Source organism: Lathyrus oleraceus, chromosome 4 (assembly GCF_024323335.1).
Source record: "Lathyrus oleraceus cultivar Zhongwan6 chromosome 4, CAAS_Psat_ZW6_1.0, whole genome shotgun sequence".
In the NCBI taxonomy this organism is placed as follows: Eukaryota; Viridiplantae; Streptophyta; class Magnoliopsida; order Fabales; family Fabaceae; genus Lathyrus; species Lathyrus oleraceus.
Genome location: NC_066582.1, coordinates 430,744,781 through 430,756,895, shown reverse-complemented (window position 1 = coordinate 430,756,895; position 12,115 = coordinate 430,744,781). Strand labels below are relative to the sequence as shown.

The following is a 12,115-nucleotide window of genomic DNA, read 5'->3' as shown; positions in this document are numbered from 1 at the left end:
CTACAGCTTCGAATGGGCACAGATTCATATTAGTGGCTATTGACTACTTCACCAAATGGGTGAAGCAGCCTCTTATACGAACGTGACGAAGCAGGTCGTTGCCCGATTTCTCAAGAGAGACATTATTTGCCGATATGGGGTTCCCGAGAGAATCATTACTGATAATGGTTCTAATTTGAATAATAAGATGATGGCAGAACTGTGCCGGGAATTCAAGATTGAACATCACAATTCTTCTCCCTATCGTCCGAAGATGAATGGGGCGGTTGAGGCAGCCAACAAGAATATAAAGAAGATTGTGCAGAAAATGGTGGTAACCTATAAGGATTGGCATGAGATGTTGCCGTTTGCATTGCATGGGTATCGAACGTCGGTACGCACATCTACTGGGGCAACTTCTTTCTCATTGGTATATGGAATGGAGGCGGTGTTACCGGTTGAGGTTCAGATTCCCTCTTTGAGAGTCCTGATGGACGTGAAGTTGCAAGAGGCCGAATGGGTAAGGACCCGGTACGAAGAGTTGAGCCTGATAGAGGAAAAGAGGCTAGCAGCCATCTGTCATGGGCAGTTATACCAGCAAAGGATGAAGCGTGCTTTTGACAAGAAGGTGCGACCTCGGGTATATCACGTGGGTGATATGGTGCTGAAAAGGATCCTTCCTCCTCAAAACGATCGTAGGGGCAAATGGACACCGAATTATGAAGGTCCATTCGTGGTCAAGAAGGTTTTCTCTGGCGGAGCCTTGTTGTTAACGACCATGGATGGCGAAGATTTTCCATCCCCTGTGAATGCGGACGCAGTTAAAAAAATACTTCGTATAAAGAGACCCGCTGGACGAAAAGAACAAAATAGTCCAGGCAAAAATGGGCATCCCGGCGAACCGAAAAACAGAAAGAGAAAGGTTCGGGCAAAAATTAGGGATAAAATGAAAAATGTACACCCGGCAAGTCGAAAACCTGAAAAGGCGACTTGGGCAAAAAAGGGTATCCCGGTGGACTGAAAACCCGAAAGGGCGGTCCAGGAAAAAGAGGGATTGAAACGAACAACTGCGTCTAGCATGATCGTGTGCGCTCTGGTTAAAGCATCATGGATAATACCCGACTGGGATCAATCGGAATCGTCTTGTTCAGAAGGCAGAAAGCATGGAGAGTCTGAGGGCATAAGGGGTGTAACTGAGTTGGAACTCGATGAGATCACGGGTTTCACATTGCCATTAGGATAGATTTTTCCTTTTGTGTGCAATTACCTCTTTTCAGGAATTGCTTCCTTTGTATTGCTCAATTTGAGCCACACTTTTCCAATCAATAAAATGCATATTCAGTCAAATAATTTTGTTTTTGTTTTCATTACCGCTTTGATTGCAAAAACATCCAGATAGTTTTGATAAAGAATCTTGCATTTTAAAACATACAGGTCCCTTCCAATGCATGTATATAAGATTGAAAGCTTGAAATCTTATTTGGAAGGTTGAGTGACCCAAGTGTGGAAATCTTGACACGCCTAGGGCACGGTTTTATCTAACAATCTATTTTGCAGGAATTGTTAGATATTTTCACTCACTTGCAGGTTGTGATGTGGAAGCTTTGTAACAGATCCCCAGGGAGTCCAATCAGGGACAAGAGAATGTATGAAGGAATGACGAAGTAACGTTGAGGCGTACGACGATCCTTGATGATAATCAAGAAGACTCTTCAAAGTCGGAAGATTTGAAAGTCTGTAAAATTCCCCGCAGAGTCTGATCAGGGACAAGCAAGATGGAGAACGGTGAATAGACGACGAGGGACGTCCGATGGCCTTTGGAATTAATCAAGAAGACTCTTCAAAGTCGGAAAATTGAAATTTCTGTATAAGTCCCAGGAGTACGCTTTCCGTCGAGCGCGGAGCGATTGGGAATGCAAGATGATGGAGCAGAAAAGGTCCGGACGAGTCTGGGAGTTCTCAAAAGTGGAAAGCTGATACGAGATTGGGAGGTGGATACCGTGGTACGACGAGTCGACGGGTGTTCTGTACCAACTTTTCTCATTTCCCAGCTAGGTCCCCAAGCAGAATTAGAGGGCCAAATCCCCAGCAGATCCAAAGTCTATGGATCCTAGCCGAGTCGAGATGGTTATCCCCGGCAGGTAAACGATGTTTCCTCAGCAGCCAGGTCTGAAGGTTGCTATTCCCCGAGTGGAGCGGGTTTCAATGAAATATATCTCCAGCAGTGTTCATCCTACTAGTGGATTGGACGAGTTTCTGTAACAGACGGATTTTTGCATCCCCAGCTGAGTTGATTCTACCTATGGATTGCATGGGTGTCCCCAGCAGGAGTGATATGCGTTTCCCTAGCAGGGTCAGGATGGTTATCCCCAGCAGGTGTCAGACCGATGCTTTCCCATCCGCCAGTCCTGGAGGTGGCTGTTTCCCAGCAGAGTATCTATGGACATTTCCCCAGAGAAGTCGTCAGGTATCTGTGATGGTTCCCAAAGCAGGTTCGGGATTGATATCCTCAGCAAGTCAAAGACTGGTGTATCCCCACAGGGTGGTGGTGGTGCTTATCCCCAGCAGTTTCTCGAGCGGATTGGGTGCAAAGGAGGTTCTTCCCCAGCAAGGGTTGCCTTTTCCCAGCAGCAGTGTTATTCCCCAGCAGGGTGGAGTTGGAGTATTGACGAGTTCCTCAACGGAGTGTCTCGTGCTCCCCAGAAGAGTCCCTTGAGGGGGATACCTTTTTATACATTCATCATGGGAAATAGCATAGCATGTTGCATAGAAAAATAATAAATCGCGTAGCATTTCCGTAATTATGGAGCATTACGCAGAAAAAGTCATGCATCATATTGCACGCATAAGCTAGTCTCAAGCCGTGGTTACCGTTTGAGAGGCGGTTTTATCAGAAAGTGAAGGTGTTACTCCGAAGAGTTTGGCCTCATGATTTGATCAAGGGTATTTCCCCAGTAGTGCGATATTGGAGGAGTTTTTCCGTCGGGCAGAGATGGAAAGGTTACGCGATCAGCGCGATTCAAGCCGTGGTTACCGCTTGAAGGTTTGGTTTCATCAGATGGTGAAGATGGTACTCTGAGGAGTTCAGCATCACGACGTCAGATCAGCAATGTTCCCCAGTAGTGCGATATTGGAGGAAATGTTTCCGTCGGGCAGAGATGGAAATAATATCAGAAGACGTTACGCGATCAGCGCGATTTTCGGGGTTCAAATGGAGAAAAGGAGATGTTGCGACATTTTCTGGAAATCGGGGTTCAATCAGAGAAGAGTATATGCTGAGGCATTTTCTGGGGTTCAAATGGAGATTGGAGATGAAGATTATATCCAGGATGAGGTCCGCAGGATTATCTTCTGTTCATGTGTCACCTAAGACTTTGGCGGATGCCAATGGAGGTCGTTATAGGTGTCTTCTGAGGAAGAGATACACATGTCGCCCTCAGAGTGGTGTTTGGTGTTATTTCCGACGTTGCCAGCGGAATTATCACGAGAAATTGGAGATCGGGGTTCAAATGGAGAAAAGAAAATGTTGCGACATTTTCTGGAGATGGGGTTCAAATGGAGAAAGGGAGATGTTGCGGCATTTTCTGGAGAACGGGGTTCACATTGGCGATCGCGAGTTATCGTCAGGTGATTGGGGTTCAAACTGGAGAACGGGGTTCATTATTTGGCAAATAGGAGAGCGGGGTTCAAATGCGGTGATCCGAGGATCATTGGCACAAGAGAAAATTTCGGGGTTCAAGAAAAGAAGAAAGAAAGAGAATAATAATCCCCAGCGGATGTGGCGTTCGGGCCATGGTTATCCCTGCGTTACCATTTATTTTGGTATCCAGGTTGATGTTGCTGTTTCGGTGATCAAGCCGACTTTCCTTCCGTACCAAACGGATTTTTGTTCAAGATTGTTTCTTCGCCGATTCTGACAGGCGTTGTTAATTATATCCCATCAGAGTGCAAATTGTTCGTCTGTTCTTGGTATTCAATCACTCTTCATCCTGATCATCTGAAAGTCGAGGCTATTCATATCGACAGGTTCACAGTGGATTGAATAGGGGCAGCTGTAACACCTCAAAATTTGCCCTCCTCTCTTGGGACTAGCATAACATATTACATATCATTTTTAGGTCATTAGGCATTGCATATTGCATATCATGTGGTTACATTGTGCCAGTCATCCTCACAAGTCTTGATCAGAAGATGAGGAAGTCAAAGTGCAAGCTAGGGTTTTATTAGGCTGGTCCTTAATCATCTGAGGATGTGGAAGTCCAAGTTAGGGTTTCATGATTCTTAAAGGATATTGGTCTTCATCTTGTTTGAAGTGATTCATCATCATCATCATGGTTTATCATCAGAAGATTCAAGTGTTGAAGCATATTCCTGGAGATTAGGGTTTTGACCTCTGGTCGACCCTAATCAGTTGCATTGGGCCAATCAGGGCATGATCAGGAGATGAGGTCTACAATGGATATGGAGATCATTCTATGGTTTTATTGAGATTATTGAGGCTAGGGTTTAATCCTTGAGCCATTTCATCAGGAGATTGGAGCTCAAATTGATCAGTGCATTGCCAAATTCATCTATCAGTTGAAAAGTCAACTGTGGTCAACTGTGCATGATTTTGTGGATTTGGAGAAGGAAATGGGTTGGATACACTTCATTAATGTTGGAACAAGTGTTATTTGACATGTCAAAGCTCAAGAATAAAGAAAATCAAGTCAGGACAAAAACTGCCAAAAATAGAAAGTGACTTGTAATGGAAGTTTCCAAAAATGGAAAGTTTTTGACCTCAAAATTACATGTCCAAGGAAGCTTCAAATGAAAATTTGTTCAACATGAAAGTTGTAGATATTGGTCTCACCTTTCTAAAAAGTCCAAGAACTTGAAAATCCCATGTATGGTTGGCAAGTTATGGTCCATTCAATTTCAAAAATGACCCATAATCAGAGGGGCATAACTTCCACATGGAGTGTCCAAATTGAGTGATCTTTTTATGTACAAACTCCATTTGACATGTACTTTCATGGTGCATAATTGGAATTCTTCAAAAATGGTCAATGCAAAAAGTCAAATTTCAAGTGTACAGTTAAAAATCCAAGGGCAAAATGGTTCAACTTGAGAAATAATGAGAATTTTTGAGTGGGGATTTTTGCAACACCTCACAAATGCAATTTGAAAATGGTTGGAATGGTCATAACATGTCAAGGTCTCATATTTGAACAAGTCACTTATGAATTGCATTTGAAAATTAGACAATTTGCCATGACATAGTGAAATTCCAAACTACACATCCAATGGCCATGGGACAAGTTGCAACAGATCACACATGTCATTTTGAGAGTGTGTGTGCTGTCAATGAGCTGTCACAGAGCTCATATGAAAAGACCATTTTGCCCTTGCTTTGAAAGTGACACTTTTGCTAATTACCTTGCACTTTGGTTAAATCATGATTAAGAGCTGATTAATTGGAAGTATAAATTCCTAATCATAACTAACTTTGATCAGAATCACAATTCACAAGAGATTTCAACCAAGTTTCCCTCCAAATTCTCAAGATTTCTCAAGAAGCTTCAAGAACAAAATTGAGCAAATCTCTTCCAATTCTCCACCAAATCGTGTGGTTCTTCTTGCTGCTTCTTCCAATCATCTTCTTCTTCTACTGTTTTGGCAAGGCAACATCAAAATCCTCAAGAATCTCAACTGTTCAAAGTGTGCATAGCAATGGTGATTTGAGAGTTCTGGTATCTGGATCGTGTTCGAGCTAGGATAGCATTTCCATTCAACTTCCTCATCCTCAAACTTCATCTGTTTTGGACAATTGGAGTCAAAAGCATCAGATTCGAGCACTGCTTCATTCAAGGTACCAAAATTCGAATCTCATCGTTTCTTAAATTATGATATGCTTCTTGTAGTTCGTTCCATGTAGATCATCCTGATATGAATAGTTTGTGAAATGATTAACTGTAGAGAAAGTTATCTTGATTTTTAGTTTGATGTGTGTTTGCATTTTCGATCGATCCCGTGCGTACAGTAGGAATTAGGGAAAAATAATTACATATTTGTGATCCTCTCATTCAGACCTTTCCAACGGTTATACGCACGATAATTTTGGTTAGAATTTGTTCTTCACTTGTTCTTGAGCTTGCTGGGAAATTCTGGAACGGAAATGAGGAAGAACGCGTGTTTGATCCGTTCTGTTGCTTTGCCATTTTTGAATTGTGTTTAGCGCCATTGTGGACCAATCGGGAGGAGCCAGCGAAAAAATGAATGGGACCGGTTGATGTTAATTACAGAAATGTCATTGGATCCAATTAAATCATTTTAATTAAATAAAACACTTAAATAATTATTCCACAATTCATTTTAATCTTTAAAAAATTCATAAAAAATATTGGTTAGTCCAAAAATTATGAGAGTTTTTTTGTTGGATCCTATTTTTCCCCTAGAATTTTATAGGCATGGTTTTAGAAGTTGTGCATGGTGAAATATTGACTTGGCCTATGGATCTTTGACTTGTGTGTTTTTTTTACATGTTTTGCCATTTTCATTGTGAAATGCTCATACATTTAAATAAATTCCTGAAATTTTTTGTGCTCATTCTGGACATGTTGATGGTGATTTACATATAAAGTTTGTGATTTTTGGATACCTGGTGATTGAGTTATGATTTTTTGAATCTAGGTGTGACAATTTGTGTCACACCTAGCTAGGTCAACTTTCTGGATTTATTTGCATGACCTATGATTATTGGATTGGATTGAAATTTTGCATGGATGATTATTGACATGTTGAGATGTTATGTGAATATTTCTAGATTTTTCCATGGCATTTTCAATTTGATTGATATTTTTCTTCTCTGTTGGTTCATTGTGCAAGCTTGTACGACACATGTTTGTATATCTTGTGTGAAATTCTCATATGGTTTTGGATGAAGATGAAATTTGGTATGCTGATTGTTGACACATTGTAGGACATCCCTGTTTTGGTCCCATTCATTTCTTAATTGTTTTCATTGACTTATGAATTTTTGAAGTGAATGTATGTGTTGATACCTTGAATTGGCTTGAAGAATCTTGTCTGGATTTCTTGATTTTCATTGGCCTAGTTCCTTTTGTCCAATTGAGCTGAAAATTGACATGCTATACCTTGAATAGGTCCTGTTTAGGTGTGAATTATTTGAGGATTTTTGGAATTGTTTTGGTATGCTTTTGATTGAAGTTATTCTGTTGGGACATTGGATGTTGCATTTGACCTAGTTTGACTTGTTTTGGTCATGAAATGAATATGGTAAATGATATGAGTATGGGATCAATTGCGTTTGCTTTCTATTTGCATTAATTTGGTTTTGGTTGAGAATTGTTTGCTGTTTAGAATTTTTTCTCCCTTTTGGACCCTAGGCTTGGCCTAGTGGTCCAGTTTCTCACATTTGGTTTGACTTTTCAGGATGAAATGCACAAAGCTTAAGGAGAATGATTCAAGTCAATAAAATTGAATTTGTTTGATGTGGAGAACTAACATAACTTTGTTTTGTAGGTTGTGAAGCTTGAGCTTGAGCTCGTATCTTGCATTTATGTGCTTGTGTTGTTTGTATAGTCTGACTGATTAACATTTGTTGTTTACTGTTTGTCTGTCTGAGTACTGATGATACTTGATTGATTTCAGGTACATTTAGTTGCTTACAGTTCTTTAAGAACTTGCTTGCTGCTGCTTGGTTTTTAAACCACTTGAGGTAGGACTTCTATTCTTCATGTAGTCTGGGAGACCCGGCCTGTTACTTGGCCGGGCAAAATGTCTGAAGTCCTCCTTAAGAGGCGATGTTTGTGATTGTTTACATTTGTGCCAAGCAGGTGAAAGACCTCTATGAGGCAATTGGTGGATCAAAGGGATATGCAATCTATCCCCCATTATTCTGTGAGTCGTCCCTCTGCTCACACGGCTGTGTGTTGATGCATTGGGACACAAACCCAAGATCTTGTGTTGTTGCACGATCGAGTCAGAGTCTTTGAGCGTAGAAGGGTCCCTCCATTCTGGACCCACGCTCCTTTGTCTGAAGCTCTCCCTGGTCAGGGATAGGAGCTGTGAGGTCTCATCCTCACTTCACCTTTCATCTGCTTCACCTTAGCCTCGTAATGGCAAGGTTAAGAGCGAATAATACCCATGTACAGATGACTTGCTTCGGCAGTCAAACCCATTGTTTGAGCCTCACTTGATTGGTTATAGTGTGTGCTTTGTGAATATTAGTTTGACATGTTTGCTTGAAATGCTTGAATTGCTTGTATGCTTGTATGCTTGCTTCTTTCCTGGATAGGATTAGCTTGCAGTTGTGCAAGTAGGTAGAAACCTGAACGTAGGGTAACGATGCATGACAACACTAGGCTCGAGTCCAGCTCCCTGGTAGTGTGTCTTCCCTTGGTTTCTGGCTAGTTTTTCTTTCCCTTGAGGGGGAACTACATCGCCCTGATCCTTGTTCCAGACGAGGTATGTAGGCAGGTGGTCGTGCGAGACCACTCCGGGCAACCTTTTTCTTTTTTGTGTGTGTTTACTTGTTATCTGATTGTGTGTTTGGTTCGGATGCCGACGTAAGTCCAGTGATTGGCGGTCGGGCTCCACGTTTGCCGTTTTGTGCGTGTTTTGGTTCGGATGCTGACGTAATTCCATTGAGTGGTTGTCGGGCTCCATGTTTGCCATCTGTTTGTGCGTTTTGTGTTGTTTGGCGTGCGTAAGCCGAACTACAGTGGCTCTGATTCTCGTTCCAGACGAGATATGTAGGCATAGGATGCGACGTCCTATCGAGCTCCCTTCTCTTAACCCCACATGCGTTCCCTGTGTGTGTGTGTGATGTTTAGCAACCTATTCTTTATTTTAGAACGTGGATCCCGTCGAGTACGACGGACGTGAGGGGTGCTAATACCTTCCCCTTGCGTAACCGACTCCCTTACCCTTTCTCTTTGGTCGCGAGACCATTTCCTTTCCAGGTTTCTCTGAGCGTTTCCTTTCCCTAGTTTGGGATAAATAACGCGCAGTGGCGGCTCTGTGTTTGTTTTTGTTTCAGCCCGCCGGTTGATTTTCGCGGATGCGACACTTTCGATCATGCATTTGTCTATAGCGCATTTGAAAAAAATGGAAGAAAACGATTAAACGACATGTTGGGGAAGGCGAGGAGAAAAGAGACTCGACCTTCATGGATTGGTGATGATGCTTGGGTTGAACTTCAAACTTATTGGAAAAAGACCGAGTTTTTGGCTGTGTCTTCTCAAAACAAGACCAATCGAGCTTCCGCAAGAGGCGGAGCAGTCCACACCACAGGCCGTAAGGCTCATATTGATGTTGCACTTCAACTTGTAAGTAATAAAATCCTAACAAATTATTATTATTATGAAGATTCTTTATATCTTGACAGTTTTACTCGTATTCTGTATTGATTATTGGATTATTTGATTTTTGTAGTCACGTGAACTTCAAAGGGATCTGCGTCCCGATGAGTTATTTTTAAAAACACACAAGAGGAAAAATGGTGAATGGGTTGACAGTCGTGCTGCATCTACTTATGTAAGTTCTCGTAAATTTTACTGCATCAATATTTGCATCCATGCTTTCAGAAGCAGACTTATTCAAATTAAACTCTCCAAAAAGGATCTAGTTATCCATTTTTATAGTCTAATGTAAGTTAGATATAATAGCATAAGTCCTATGTTTAACTATCAGTTTGAAATTCCTGCAATCAATTTGCTGTGCTGTTTGATATTTGTTTGAAATTCCTGCATCAATATTTGCTGTGTTGTTTGATATCAGTTTGAAATTCCTGCAATCAGTTTGAAATTCCTGCAATCAGTTTGAAAATTCCTATTAACTATTATTACAGAAAAACAGTTTAAAGTCCCATAAACTGTTTGTTGTTGCTGCTTTTCAAAATAGGAACTAAAATTATGGATTTGTGTAACTTGACTCCATCTCATACTAAATAATATTGGAGTATCAATCAATAAAATCAATTCTAGTACATTACTACTTTATAACTTGACTACATGTCTTTATATTATTTTTTATATGGATAGATATATATTAACTAATGTATATAATTACTGTACTTTTATGATAAAGTGAGCCTGTACTTTTATAATTACTGTATATATTAACTAATGCATTGTCACTTTATATGGATAGATATATTAACTAATGTTTAAGATTATCTAACGACACTTTCCATTCTTCAATTGGTTTATTTTGTAAGGAACATCCCACGTCTTTAATCAATTTAGGCACACCTTCACATTCAAAAGCAACTTCACGTGCAACATTCAGTAACTCGAATGAGTATGAACACTAGTGATGTGTATCTTTGTTTGCTATAGTGACAATTTAGGCAAAATAATTATCAGTCCCATTAGATTTCTGAGCACAACGTGGATGTGTCGATTGCTATAGTGACAATGCATGAGACAACGCACAAATACTATTATTATTATTGATTCTTTTCTTAGATAGATATGGGACTTTAAACTTGCTGTGTTATCTTGAGTTTCATTGGCATAGCCATTTGGCAGATATGGGACTTTTCTTAGATAGATATGGGGCATAACCATTTTGAGTTTCATTGGCATAGCTGTATAAGAATGATACAATTGCTTGTGTTATCTTGCTGTTAAATATTCCTTACTTTTTCAACCTACTGACAGTGACGTGCTAACAACTCAACATTACTCACTAATCCGACTCCTAACACTAACAGAAATCAAACATTCAATTAACCATGCTAACCACTAATTCGAACTATTTTTTTTACTTGCAATCCAATTAAGGTTGGTATATAATTCTAATAGAGTTTCAAAACTGCTAACTCTATCCATGTAAACTAACTCTAACTTTTGTGATAATTCGTTCTATTAATCAACAAGGAGCATAGCATAGCAACTTCAGAGTCAACAAAAAACCATTCACCTGTAAAACTGTGTAATCATCCAATAAGCATTAATTCAATTGCATTGACATAATCATTTTCTTTACTGATTTCTAACAGTTAACATTTTCCTAACGACTTAACCTACGAACATTAACATTTTTTTCCTAACTGTAATTGCAAAACTAATTGTAAATCACACTAACAATTTTCTAACTTTTTTTAATTACAAACTCAAGCCAACTGATTTGTTCATTTTAAAGCTGACACCAAGTATTTCACTAACAGACCTTACTAATAGAATTTAGCATCTTTCTAGTAGAGCTAACCCTAACATAACTAACTATTACTAACTATGTAACTCAAACAAACTTAGCATTATAAATAGTTAACTGATTCAACCTTTTAACAACATTTAACAAATTCTAACAATTCTTAACAGAGCACTAACTTCTAACCAACATATCATCTCTAAATTCTTAACAGAGCACTAACTTAGCATTATAATGTTGTGTTATGCAGAAGACTTTTAAAGAGAAGTTTGATGCAGAACTTCAGCCAACTGAAGAAGGGAATGGAGAGGTTGTTCAAGTGTTAGATGGAGAGCGTGTAAATCAGCTATGGACAGAGGCTGCTGGGGGCCGTAACCGTGGTCGGGTTTATGGCGCTGCAGATTTAGCTATTAATCTAAAACGTGGATCAAAAAGTTTTACCCAACAATCTCAAACTCCTCAACACTCTATGTTTGGGATGTCATTAGAAGCTGAAAGAGCAGCTAGAATTAGAGCTGAACAAATTGCCGAGGCTGCAACGACCCAATTACAAGAGGCTAACGAAGCAATGCGAGCTGCTACCGAGGCTGCAAAAGCTGCTACCGAGACTGCACAAAGGATGGAGAGGGAGATGAATGCTTGGAAGGAATTTATGATGAAGAAATTTGACACTTCAACTTTTGTATCACATTCTCATCATTATGATGACGATTTGGATGATCAATCATTAGATGAAGATTGATCTTGTACTTTTAGTAGAACGAATTAATCTCGGATGTGATTACTTTTTGTGTATGTTTTTTGAAAGTTAATGTGGGTAGAACTTTTGTAGTTTCTTTCACGAATGTTTAAAATTGTTTCCAAATGTTTTACCATAAATATGATATTGTTCGGTTGATGGAGTGGATTGAAAAAATTTGTTCGAGTGAGGTTGTCATGTTGCAACCCGACTATAAACATCTTTATTGTCCTTTTT

At 39.9% G+C, this 12,115-nt stretch overlaps 1 long non-coding RNA gene across 1 annotated transcript; it reads left to right on the top strand.

Moving 5' to 3' along the window:
* The first annotated feature begins 9,147 nt into the window (after positions 1–9,147).
* Positions 9,148–11,597, top strand: LOC127135627 (uncharacterized). Its single transcript, XR_007808625.1, has 3 exons — positions 9,148–9,311; positions 9,418–9,519; positions 11,390–11,597. It is a non-coding gene; the product is annotated as an uncharacterized LOC127135627 (long non-coding RNA).
* Positions 11,598–12,115: the final 518 nt, after the last annotated feature.